Genomic DNA, 14,067 nt, shown 5'->3' with positions numbered 1-14,067 from the left:
TTGATAAATTACTCTGTGCTAGCTAAACATTTTATTAAGTGCTGTCCTATACAGTATCCCCTTTAATCATTACACAACATACGAGAAAATTATAGCTCACAATAGCTAAGTATTTGGCAAATGCTGGATTTTGAACTTAGATCAAATTTCAAGACTATGGTTTGGTATCTATACTACAGTAAATAATGGTCGATCACACACAATTTGCTTTATAAATAAGTATTCACATAAAAGAAAACATTCACTCGCAAGAAACAACTGTCATGTCTATGGAGGGGTAAGAAGAAGAAAGCTGCATTTAAATTATCTTTAGTAATGCTACGATTGAGAAACTTTATAACACTTAACAAGAGAGTAGGATTGGCCAGTTTTGTAATTTTATCTCTATTGCCAACATATGAGATCATGTATCCTACAAGCTCTGATGATGACAATTAAGGCTAGGTGGGAGAATATCCATGATGGCTCTAAGTTTTCTTTTCCATCTGGCTCTAAAAATCTAAGAGCTCAAAGGCTGTTTTGGAGCTTCTGAGCAGCACAGTAAAGAAATTATTTGGAAAAGGCAGAAAAAACATAAGTATTTTATGCAAAATATTTTCTACTGTCTATAAAGTAAGAAACACCATGGAGATGTACAAGGCAGATTATACTCAAATAAACACACAATAGCAGAACAGGAGGAACTGGTCATTCTCCTTAATACAATGGCAGAGTTGAGACATAGATACTCCCATCTTTTCTGACCCTTAAACCACCTTTACCCTTTAAAAGAACTTCTTAAACAGAACGTATTTTGTTTGGAAGCAAACCTCGAGGAGAAATGACTGGTTAGAATGCCCTGATCTCCAGACGAAGCCTTGGGATGGTTCCCCACAGGGAGTGGATTTACAGGCTATAGTGACAGACATTCACACTATACTTTATATTCTTTCCACTACCACATACATCATGTCTACAGAGAATTACAAGTTCATTTTAACAAAAGAAAGGACTAATACTCTTTTAATCACATTAATATTGGCCTTTATTCATACTAGACTATGCCTCCCAGGAGAAGCTTTTGTATCTATCAGATCTTAAATGACCACCAGATGAGGAAAGAGGATTGAAAGTCAGAGTCATTGGATCTCTTTTTATTAAGAATATCGGTAAATATTCAAAGCGAATGAGTTCACATTAGGCAGAAGGACTAATTCCAAGTGTTCATGTTCACCAAAGTCCCAAAGAAATATTTCCTCTCAAATTTTGGGAAGAATGTTTTAACAGACCATGACATTTCTGACTCTGGGTTTATATTTATGATCACCACGGTTTTCTTTTAACTGTACTCTTGTTCAAAAAATGTATAATTGGGACTTCCCTGGTGGTGCAGTGGTTAAGAATCCGCCTGCCAATGCAGGGGACGCGGGTTCAAGCCCTGGTCCAGGAAGATCCCACATGCCGCGGAGCAGCTAAGCCCGTGTGCCACGACAACTGAGCCTGTGCTCTAGAACCCGCGAGCCACAACTACTGAGCCCACGTGCCACAACTACTGAAGCCCGCACGCCTAGAGCCCGTGCTCCACAACAAGAGAAGCCACCGCAATGAGAAGCCTGCACACCTCAACGAAGAGTAGCCCCCGCTCGCCGCAACTAGAGAAAGCCCACGTGCAGCAACAAAGACCCAACACAGCCAAAAATAAATAAATAAATAAATATATTAAAAAAAAATGTATAAGCATCAGGGCAAAAATCATCAAATGTCTTCAAAGTTATTTTGACTTATGATCAGACTCTTATGGGAAATTTTAATTTTTACCCAAATTAGTTTTCCTCCTACTAATGAGTTGGCTCGCTCTGCAGATCTTTTAAAGAATGGAACTGTTGTGTGGTTCATTAGAGGAATGTGTGGATACATAAAAAGCTTTTAGGGGGCAGTGTTATAATTGGAAGAGTATATATTCACATGGAAATTATTTCCTGGATTAAAATTTTTAAAAGCTGGAAGATGGGCAATTCAAAAGTTTATCTCTTGGTTTCTTAGAAAAGGTCCTTTATTTTCAAATCCACAAGCCAACACAAGTAGAATGAATCTATTTATTGCCTGGATGGCACAATCAAAATAGCAGTGAACTCTGTTTTTGCCAATTGCATGTGGAAAAACAATTGATATTGTGTAAAATATTAAAATATTGAAAAGAAGCTTTAAATAGAGAAAATATGTGTTAGAATTGAGAAAGGACCAATCCCTAAAATGAGACTGATTGAAATTCTGAGTTTGTGAATTTTATCAGGAAGTTGTATTGAATCCATAATAGACTCTTCTTTAAATCCTTTGAAGTCTTGCATGTCAGTGTCTTCAAATGTGTAATGTTAACCTATGCAAGACATAATAATGGCATTAATTTTTAATTGCATTAGGTACAAGCACATTAGCCCATTTGTTCTCCTCAAGTGTCCTTTGATGTACACAGGTTATAATAAAATTTTGAAAGTAAGGAAACTGAGAACCAGAAATGAAAAGGAATTTCCCAGTGAAGTATACAGAAAGTGGCAGAGCTAGGTGGAAACCAAGATAGCCTGACGCTGAAGTCCAGTGTCCTTCTAGTTAAATCATATTGCAGAACTGTTAAGATCTAATATTGCTTATTGAGTAATGAAACTATTATCCCATACTATAAGCCTAGTACCAGCTATCAGTTGTTATCTTTATCAGTTGTTATTGTGGGTAATTGGTTATCTCCTTTAGTTAGCAGTTGTTGTCAGTTATCTACTTTAATAAGAAAACATGAGAATACAGTTATTGAAAAAAATGCATAGATAAGTGTAAAAATACTAATATTTGTCAGTTGTTTCAATATTTTCCATCAAAATTAGAATGTTAATTTAAATAGTCTTCCAAAGTTCAAGCATACTAAGAACTATTTGGAAAGTAGTAACAATGTAAATTTACCTTTTATTCTTTGTCTCAAATTATTCTCAGATAAAGTAAAATATAACTCAGTGACCAAAAGGGATAAGCAGTAGCAGCAGCACAAGAGCAAAAGTTCGGAATTATACGTGGATTTAATCATCAAACTTGAATAATGAAAATCGGAAAATGCGTAAGAATGTCTATAATTCATAATTGCCACTCAATTCCTTCAAGAAGTAATTCTCGGGCTTCCCTGGTGGCGCAGTGGTTGAGAATCTGCCTGCCAATGCAGGGAACACGGGTTCGAGCCCTGGTCTGGGAAGATCCCACATGCCGCAGAGCAACTAGGCCTGTGAGCCACAATTACTGAGCCTGCGCGTCTGGAGCCTGTGCTCTGCAACAAGAGAGGCCGCGATAGTGAGAGGCCTGCGCACCGCGATGAAGAGTGGTCCCCACTTGCCACAACTAGAGAAAGCCCTCGCACAGAAACGAAGACCCAACACAGCCATAAATAAATAAATAAATAAATAAATAAAAATTTTTAAAAAAAAAAGAAGTAATTCTCATTAACAAAGTAACTTTATTTTAGAGCATTTGAAGTAACATTGTAAAACTGTGTGTATGGAAGGAAGAAGGAATACGGATAATCAGAGGTCGGTATGGAAGAAGGCTTATATAAAATGATGGAATCCAAATAAAATAAACAAGCCATCAAAAACAAGAATCCAGCACCTCCCACCCGATAAAACACCATTGTTTTGTGTCTAGCATCATGCCAAGTTTTTGTATCACATTTAATGTTCCCGTAGAAACTCAGTACATAGAAGAATAAAGGAACTTTGAACAAGGGGATAAACAAGATTCTAAAATACTGACAGGGGCTTCCCTGATGCTGCAGTGGTTGAGAATCCACCTGCCAATGTAGGGGACACAGGTTCGATCCCTGGTCCGAGAAGATCCCACATGCCACGAAGCAACTAAGCCCATGAGCCACAGCTACTGAGCCTGTGCTCTAGAGCCCGCGAGCCACAACTACTGAGCCTGCGAGCCACAACTACTGAAGCCTGTGCACCTAGAGCCCATGCTCCGCAGCAAGAGAAGCCACCGCAATGAGAAGCCCTCGCACCACAACGAAGAGTAGCCCCTGCTCGCCACAACTAGAGAAAGCCATTGCGCACAGCAATGAAGACCCAACACAGCCAAAAATAAATAAATAAAATAAATTTTAACAATAAATAAATAAAATAAAATACTGACAAGGCCAGAATAAAGTCATATCTTGATATCTTACAAGTCCAGACTCAGTACTACATATCAAAGTGATTTGGCATTTTTTAACTAATTAGTTTAGTTAGTTGATTGGCCATTTGGGGGAGAATTGTTTATTTCTGTTTTCTCATATATCATCTCATCTTCTCCTAAAACAGAGAATTTTCAGAATTCCACAACTGGCCATTAGCTGAAAACTTTTTATTTTGTTTTTGCTTATGACAGTTCCACCACCACTTAGGAAACAGAGAGCCATACCTACATGTCATTCTCACTTACAGTGTCACTTGGCAAAAGCCATCAATCTCTTAGTAAGAGGCAAGAAACCTCTTGCCCAGGGTCCACTGATACAATAATACAGGAGGGAATGCTGAGAAAGCATCATTCTTGACATTCAGGCACAAACGCATACCTACAACTTGGGCTTGTTTAGGAAAACTGAGAACCACCCCTGCCCCACCGTGAGGCTTTCACTGAGTAACAAATAACAGTAATTTACCATTTGTGGAGAGACAAGAGAACCCTTCTTAGGATTCTCTTAGGGAACCTACACTTAGGAATGTGTAGGGCCTACTGAAAGCTAGATGTAGGGGAGGAATTTTTAGAAAAGCTCTTTGGCACTCCAGCTCTTACAGTAAGCACAAGGCAATGGCAGTGCTTCCCAGGAAGTATTTGAGCCTGTGGTGCACTGAAAGTAATAAGAACAGCAGAACCCCAACTCAGCCCAACAGCTGACCCTATTGATTCCATCCTATACAGTAATGGTCTTATGGGGGAAGAGTCATACCTATTTCCAGGCATAAATATGCTTTAGTCTCTGCGCTGCTCTTCTACCAAAATGTCTGGCATTCAATCAAAAATTACAAGGCGCCAAAAAAACTGAGAATAAAAGAAAGACCCATTGACAAAAGATAAAAACATCAACCAAACTAGATTCAGAGGTGGGAACTATCATAAGGATTTTTAAGTGACTCTATTAATATGAAAAAGCATCCTGCAGAAAAGGTAAATAGCATTGTATTAGTCAGCGTTCTCCAGAGTAACAAACAATAGGAGATATCTATATCTATATTTATATCTATATCTATATCTGTATCTATATCATTATATTTATATCTGTACCTATATCTGTGTCTATATCTATATCATCTATATTTGTATCTACATCTATATCATCTATATCTATATCTCCTAAGGACTGGCTCACACAGTTGCAGGACTGGCAAGTCCAAAATCTGCAGGGCAGGCTGGCGGGCTGACATTCTGGTAGGAGTTAATGTTGCAGTCTTGAGTCCAAAGGCATCTGGAGACAGACTCTCTTCCTCTTCACGGGACCTCAGTCTTCTCTCAGAAGGCCTTCAACTGGTTGCATGTGACCCACCCATATTATGGAGGATGATCTACTTTCCTAAAAGTGCACTGATTTAAATGTTAGTCACATTTAAAAATTATATTCACAGCAACATTTACACTAGTGTTTGACCAAACTACTGGGTGCCTAGACAAGTTGACACGTAAAATTAACCATCACAACTAGTAAACTTGATAATTTACTAGAGGATGAGTGTGGGCGAGCATGAAAATGAAAAACTCCTGAGGCTGTAGTCACAGGGGGTCTCCATCCTTTCCTGGGCTCTCACTTCAGGAACTCCACCAGTTTCTTACTCTGGTGATCATGAGTAAGATGATCATGGAGTAAGATCAGTTGCTTACTCTCATGGTCCTGGAAAGGGGAAGTAAAAAGTAGCCATTGTGAATCCCTGCCAGAACCTTCTGCATAATAAAATCTTACTCTCCATGAAACTAATTCACTGGATGGCAATGCCTAGTTCTTATCCCACCTGGGAGAAGAGAATTCCTCCCCACTCTAGCCCACAGCACCTTCCTATCTCATCTAAGGGGGGGAAATTTTTTTTTAATTAAAAAATAATAATAATAAATCTAGTTAACAAGCAACTGAACTTCAAGGAAGTGGATTGGGACTGTTGCAGCCAAGAAAGGGAGTAGGGAGCAGAGGGAGGGGGAAAAAGCTATAACCCTAGAGGAAGGACAGAAACACTTGTGAAAGCCATACCTCTGAGACACAGTCCCACTGAAAGGCTAAAACTTAATCAGAAGATGAGGGAACTTTTTTCCTTTCCCACACGCTACCACCACGCCAAGACTCCAGCATAATAACAACAGTGGATTACAGCTGACAGGGCTGCAAGACAGACTCTCTGTAAGGAACAGTTTAATAAGGAGTCCCAAAGCCAAGAAAAGAGACAAAAACGAGGATGCCAGAGGAGTTTGAAGCCACAGGTAATTACAATACAAACATTAAACACAGCCCAACTGCTAGCTAGATTAACATAAATACTCACACTGAGGGCTTCTGACCTCAGAACCTATCGTACAACATAAGTGACTTCCAACAAAATATTCCAAGGCATACAAGGGGCAAGGAAAAAGTGGTCTGAAGAGGCAGAGCAATCGTCAGAACTGCACTCAAATATGACACAGATGTTGGAATTATCAGACAAAGAAGTTAAAATAACTATGGTCAACATATTAAGGGGTCTAATGGAACAAGTAGACCACATGAAAGACCAAATGGGTAATGTCAGCGGCAAGATGGACATTATTAAACAAAAAAAAAAAAAATTCAAAGGTAACACTAGAAATAAAAAGCATAGTAACAGGCATGAAGAAGGCCTTGGATGGCTCATCGGAGGATTTGACACAGCTAGGGGGAGGAAATCAGGGAAATTGAAAATGAGTCCAAAAAATTCCCAAACTTAAATGCAAAGAAGAGAAAGAAAGAAGAAAGAACAGAACACCTCAGAACTGTGGAATAATATCAAACAGTATAAAATACACATAATTAGAAAAATAGAAGGAGAAGAAAGAGTGAATGGGAGAGAAGAAATATTTGCAGTACTAATGACTGAAAAATACCCTTAATTAAGACAGACACCAAACCACAAATCCTGGAAGCCAAGACAACACCAAGATGTATCATATTTAAATGAAAGAAAATCAAAGGCAGAGAAAATTTTGAAGAAAACCAGAGGAGTGAAAAACCACCTTTACCTATAGAGAAACAAGAATAAGAATATAGCTGATTTCTCAAGAGAAACCATGTAAGCAAGAAGAGAGTGGATGGAATCTTCAAATTGTTCAAGAAAATAATTGCCAGTCTAGAATTACACATATAATGAAGTTTAACCTTAAAAAATTAAAAAGAAATAAAGATTTTCTTAGACAAACCAAAATTGAAGAAATTCATTTCCAGCAGACTTGCATTACAAGGAATGTTAAGAAAAGCTCTTCAGTCATAGAAAAAATGGGATAGGTCAGAAACTTGTATTTATACAAAAAGAAGAAGGCAGAGAAGGACTAAACGGAAATAATAAGGTACCTGTACTATACCTAAAACAACATAGTTGTATTTGAAGGTAGATTCAGGTTATTTTAAAAGGTATATTGTAAACTTAAGGACAACAACTAAAAAATATTTTTTAAGATTTAACCAAATGCAATGAAAAAGAATGCATCACAGAACCAAAGAGCTTAGGGAAACACAGGAATGGTGAATACAAAGGAAAACACAGGTAGCTACACCTATTACACAAACTGCTGACAACCCAAGTTAAAAGCTTGAAGTCAGCCAGAGAGAGAGATTCATTATATGCTGAGAAAGAAAGATAAAAATGACACGAGACTTCTTGACAGAAACTGCAAACGAGAAGACCATGGAGAGACATCTATATAGTACTCGAAGAAAATTATCACCTAGAATTCTATACCCTTCAAAAATATCTTGCAAAAAATAATGTCTAGACTTTTTTGGACAAACCAAAGCTGAAAGAATTTATTATCAGTAGTCCTGCAGTACAAGAAAGATTAAAATATGTTGTTTCACTAGCAGGAAAATAATATCAAATAGAAAGCTGGATCTGCAGAAAGGAATGAAGATATCTAGAAATTGTAAAATTATGGGTAAATATAAAAGCCAATGTTTAGTTACTTTTACTCTTTTTAAAATATTATTGTCTAAAAAATATAGTAGCAAGAAAAATAGTAGCCTTGTACACTGAAGTTTAAAACATATTAGAAGTAAAATATATAATCATAACAAAAATGATGCCGGGGAAAATGAAAGGACACCGTTATAGGATTTTTAAACTATAACAGTGTTTGCTCTTATTAGTATTTGACAGCAGCCTCTGATAAGTTAAAATGTATATTTTAAACTCCAGAGCAATTGTGAAAAAATAAAATAAAGACCTATAGCAAGTAAACCACAGTGGAGATAAAAATAGAACCATAAAGATATTCTAATATTACAAAAGTAGAAAAGAAAGAAATAATACCAAAAAGTAAGTAGTAAGATGGTAAACTTAAGCCATGCATATATCAAAATTATGTTAAATATATATGATCTAGGCATTCCAATTAAAAGCAAAAAATATCAGATTGTATAAAAGCAGGAGCCAACCATGAACTGTTATTTTAAACATATATTTTAAATTCATAGATGTGATTTTAAAAAGATGGTAAAATAGCATTTACTAAGGATTATCATAGGTCTTCTCATTTATTTACTGGCAAAATTAAAATAAAATGGTTCTATTATCCATGTTTTTGATCAATAATCTGTGATGCTTTTGAAGTGATTAAATAAATAACATTTAACATTTAATCAAGTTATGGTTTTTAAAATCAAATAAGATTTGTTAAGTGTCCTTTACTTACATCATTAGTAGAAAAATATCTCTCTTCAGACTTTCAAGTAAGAGGACCCAAACAGGTTTTATTTAGTTCACACACATTGATAAATAAAAAATAAGTCCTTGAATTCCCAAAGACTTAGGGATATAAAATGGTAAACTGCACCCTAAGATAGGATGCACATGAGCACAAAGGTTTTCATACGATAAGAAGCCATTATTTTCCTAATGTGAGAAAAATAGCAATAACAGTCATCAAGAGTACCTTATCTTTATTTGTATCTGATAATATTATCCTATTGTTCAGTGTCTTTCATCAGGGCTATTGATGTACCGTTAATTAAGCTATGCATTTAAACTTCAGGTTGGGAATCCGTAGGTGTATTCTTGGCAAAAATCTTGGGAACGTATGCCTGGCCATGACCTGAAGGGTTGCTAAGTAAGTGTCACAGTAGTTTAAAACTGCTAAGAAGAGTGATGTATAAACAAAGCCCAAGTTCCAGTCATTATTATTAATAATTATAATTGTCATCATATCTGCCTCGAAGGCCCATTAAATTCCATGTGAGCAAAACATCTTTCCTAGAACCCCTTCCTCTTCTGTGTTAGTGACAGCACTCTTTACCCTGCTCCCCACACTAGCAAACTTCCCAGTTCCTTTTCTTTCAGGTCCCTCATCTAATCTCTCATCAAGTTCTGTAGACCTGATTTTGTGTTTATGATATTAGTATTACCCTCTTCATTGCTACTACTATTTACCCCAGTATTTGTCACCAAAGTATTGCAACATTTTTCTAATAGGTTCTTTTTGTTGCTGTTGTTAACTCTGCCCTCTCCACAGCTGCCTGAATAAATGGTATTATATCACTCTTTTGCCTAAAATCCTTCCAAGTTTCCCCAGGATCTACAGGAGAAGCTCTAGCCAGTTACCTTGGTCCATGAGGTCCTGCATGATGTAACCCCTGTCTTTCTCTCCAGCTTCATCTCCAGCCACTCCCTAGCACAAACATATGTTTCAGAAACACTCACTACTTGTGTCCACACACACACACACACACACACACACACACACACACACACTTGCATCACCGTTTCTTGCCTTTGTGGCTTTGCATTCTGACCCCCCTCCCTGGAATAAATAATCAACCAGCACTCATTGTTTAGAACTCAGTTCAAGGTTACTGCTTCCAGAAGGCACAAGCCATCTTCTCTCCCTGTCCCCTCTCTGTGCCGTCACAATGCACGTATTTATCAAGCATTGTAATTACCAGTTTACGCCTTTCTTTCTTATTAGAAGGCAAACACATTTAGGGCTGAAACTATGTCTTCATCTTTTTTACCCACAGCACTTATCTCAGTGCCTGACACATAGTAAACACTCAATAACTGTTAAATATTTGAATTTATGGGAAGTAAGATTTTCATTACTTAGGCAAGTGCATGGGATAACAGCCATATTGTTTTCATTATGTCAGTTTAAAAACATATCTGCAAATTCTTTGAAATTCCTTACAGAGAAATGTGGCCTCTGCCTCCACTTCGTGAAACTGGGCAGGGTTTTGTCACTGTTTCAATCAACAGAGTACAGCAGAAGTGATGCTCTGTGACTTGCAATGCTGAGGAACCAAGACACAACTTCCTGCTTCCTGGCATGCTTGCTCTTGAAGTCTTTACTGGCCAAGTAAGCAGTTTGACAGCCCTGAGGCTACCATGCTATTGGGGAAGCCAAATATAGCCCATGTGGAGACCATATGGATGGGTTCTGAGACTATGTAAAGAGACAGAAAGATGCTCAGACAGTCTCCAGCCATCCCAATCCCACCTCCATCACCTCTGTTCCGCCACAGCTGCCCTGGCTGGTCCCTTCTAACATCCCTTCTGAAACTTCTGACTTACAGAGATCGTGACAGATAAGAAGGATTGTTGCTGTTTTAGGCCGGCCACTACATTTTTAGATGATTGGTTATACAGCAATAGAAAACTGGAACACTCTTTTTTTTTTTTTAGGTGGAACACTCTTTTTAAAGAGTAATTAAACATAATGGATTATAAAATTCAGAATTAATTAAATATTCTTTTTAAATGAAATACTATTTAAAAATCAAATGAACATACAGGCATACCTCAGAGATATTGCCAGTTCGGTTTCAGACCACTGCAATAAAATGGGTATCACAATAAAGCGAGTCACAAATTTTTTGGTTTCTCAGTGCACATAAAAGTTATGTTTACACTATACTGTAGTCCATTAGGTGTTCAATACCATTATGTCTTAAAAAACAATGTACACACCTTAATTAATACTTTGTTGCTAAAAAGTGCTAACCAGTTTCTGAGCCTTCAAAGAGTCATAGCAGTAACATTAAAGATCACTGATCACCATAAAGCAAATATAATAATAATGAAAAAGTTTGAAACATTGCACGAATTACCGAAAGGTGAAACAGATGCAAAGTGAGCAAATGCTTCTGGGAAACTGAGGCCAATAGACTTGTTCTGCCCAGGGTCGCCGCAAACCTTCAATCTGTAAAAAAACACAGTATCTGCAAAGCTCGATAAAGCAGAGGGCAGTAAAACAAGGGCTGCCTGTAATTCTACAAACTTTAGAAAGAGAATTGTAAGAACTACGTAGAAAGAATGTTGAGCCCAACAGAGATTAGACATTGAAAGAGTGTTTAAATAGATCAGAAAAAATAGAGAAAGAGAAAAAATATATACATAGTTGCATTTACAGACATCTGGGGAAGCTCGCATTTAATTTAAAAAAAAGATTATTAACAAAACAAGAGCATTTATCAACGTTGGTTTTGAAGGAATAAAAAAACCGTATTTTCGTCCATGTTTTTCTCATTATAGTCCACTGGAATAGTCTACTTCTTAAGTAACTGGCCACACAGTCTTCTGACTTGATTTATTATTCTGTCAAGTAGAGTTCTGTGATTCTTGAAAGCACTGTAGAAATCGCTGGAGGTTTTAAAATTCATAAAAATAAATGAGTTAAGAACTAAGGATGAAGTGAAGTTCCTTTTGTACTTCACTTTCTGTATGATGATACCACTAGAAAAGCTATACAATTATATAATTATTTACATCCATGTGGTCCACTGTGTTGCATAAAGTGCTTTCATATATATTTGCTTTGTGTTTCTCGTTTAGCCTTGCAGAAGTGGGAATTATTTCTATAGTGCAAATTAGATAACTAAAGCTAAATGAATAATTACCCCATGCCTCTTCCCCCTACTTCTAGTGGAATTGAATGTGCTTTAAATCAGCAAATGTTGTTATTTATTACATGTAAAACAGTGAGCTGAGTACTGCAGTATATGTAAAAGTGTATAAAACCCATTTTCTGGTTTCATGGAGTTTGCACTCTAACAGGGGGAGGCAGGGTGAAATAAATTGGCAAAAAATCTATATTAACACAAACTCTCAGGATTTTGGAATTGAGGAAAGTCTCGTGCATTTGAAAGGCTCATAAAAAGCTATACTTAAATTGGCCTTTAAAATAGGTCATCTTATTTTCCTTAATAAAAATAAAACAGGAAAGTACAAAGGGTAATGCCCTTTTGTCCAAGTGTATAAAATTTTGTCTCATGAGGAGACTCAAGGAAATGGAGTGTATTAGTAATTCTTAGGTCAGAGACAAACACTGACCACTGGCCACATGGAAATCCTGGAATCTGATTCTTGGTTTGGTGCTCCAAGGATCAACAAGAGGGACGAGTCAGGCACGTAGAAAACCAGGAGGGCATCAGATTGCAGCTGGAAATCTTGCTATTCAGCCTGTCATCTTGTCATCTTCTCTCCCAGTTTGGTCAGTTGTACATATGCCTTGAGAATTAATGTAAATAGTCTAGACTAGAATCTAGGTTTACAGTGATAATCTTTCTTCTGATTTTTAGTCTTCTTTGAAATATTGTGTTTTTCAGCTTCAGAAGACAAAGGACCTCCAGGGAGTGGCCTGCTGGCTGTGTCTGCATCTCTTGAAAATTGATTGACATCCAGAATCCAGGTGAGTTTCTTCCTTTGAATAAATCACCCTCTTTCCCATATATTATGACCACAACTGTCAGTGGTCTCCAAGTTCAGCTAGTTAGAAACGGGGCTTTTGAAGCCAAAGTCACAGGTTCACTTTTGTCAAGGACCAGTTAGCTCCGGCCCGCTTCATCCCCGACGTCTGAACCCACAATTGGGCTAGTCATTACCCAGCCTCGAAGGGGAACTTGATACAACAGTGTGAATGGGCACATCCATCACACCTGTAGACAGATGCAGATAAGCTAGAAGTCATACCCACGTGACTCGGTAACAGTGCATCAATCACAGATTCATAGAGCAGGGTATGAGCCCCACAGTTAACTGATTATGTAACCTTGGATGAATTCATTAAACTCTCTGAATCTTCAGAAGGAACAAATGTCAACTGGTTTCTGGTCATCTGCACCGACACTTCAACCTCACATTTGCAAAACCACAGTTATTTCCTTCCCAGCATCTCGATCTAATCCCATTCTCACACTTCCTAAATGAATCTCCAGGACCCCTCTCAATTCTGTCACCCTAGTCAGGAATCTAAGGGTTTTCCTAGTTTCTTCCCCTTGCCTTTGTGTTTAATGAATTTTAAAAAATGGTCTCCTAAAAATATTTTATGTATCCCCCCATCTCATCCCTATTCCCTCATCCTTGGTTCCATCCTTTCTATTTCTGGTTTGGATCACTGGAATAAACCCCTCGTTGTGCCCCTTCCTCTCGCCTCATCCCTCCTCTTCCTAATCCTGCCCTCAGCCTTCCCTTGTGTGGCCAGCAGAGCTCTGCGTCTGAGATGCATATCTGATAATGTAACCATGAGTCTCACTATTTTCCGTTATTCTGCCGGAAGCTCCGTGTTCCACATCAAGCTCTGCCCCTCACGGTGTTCTCTGTCCAATCTTTGCACTTGCTTTTTGCCGTTGCCTCTGCTCTTCCCTCTGTGTGGAGAGCCCTCCTCCCTCCGGGCCACCTGGGAGACTGCTTCACCCCGGGTCTCAGTTTACATGTCCCCATGTGCAAGGCTTTCTACACTCACTGGGTGAACTAAGGGGTTTTGGGGTTGGTTGGGTTTTTTTCCCCAAGAAAACAAACCTTGTGAAAATTATTTATAATTTTGTAATTGTTTCTCCTGTTTTTCCCAACACATTCTAAAATCATTACGAAG

The 14,067-nt window shown here is 37.8% G+C and overlaps 1 long non-coding RNA gene across 3 annotated transcripts in view; it reads right to left on the bottom strand.

Moving 5' to 3' along the window:
- LOC309637979 overlaps positions 1–14,067 on the bottom strand; it is a 113,835-nt gene that overhangs the window by 52,885 nt on the left and 46,883 nt on the right. The window contains exon 2 of one of the 3 annotated variants that reach the window (XR_014250900.1): positions 11,306–11,397. The exons of the other annotated variants lie outside the window; for them this stretch is intronic. This is a non-coding gene — a long non-coding RNA (uncharacterized lncRNA). The remainder of the gene's footprint in view (positions 1–11,305; positions 11,398–14,067) is intronic. 3 annotated transcript variants of the gene reach the window in all.

The sequence above is a fragment of the Balaenoptera physalus genome (genome assembly GCF_965194825.1).
Source record: "Balaenoptera physalus genome assembly, chromosome: 11".
NCBI classification, from domain to species: Eukaryota; Metazoa; Chordata; class Mammalia; order Artiodactyla; family Balaenopteridae; genus Balaenoptera; species Balaenoptera physalus.
This window is presented reverse-complemented; position numbering and strand designations above follow the sequence as displayed.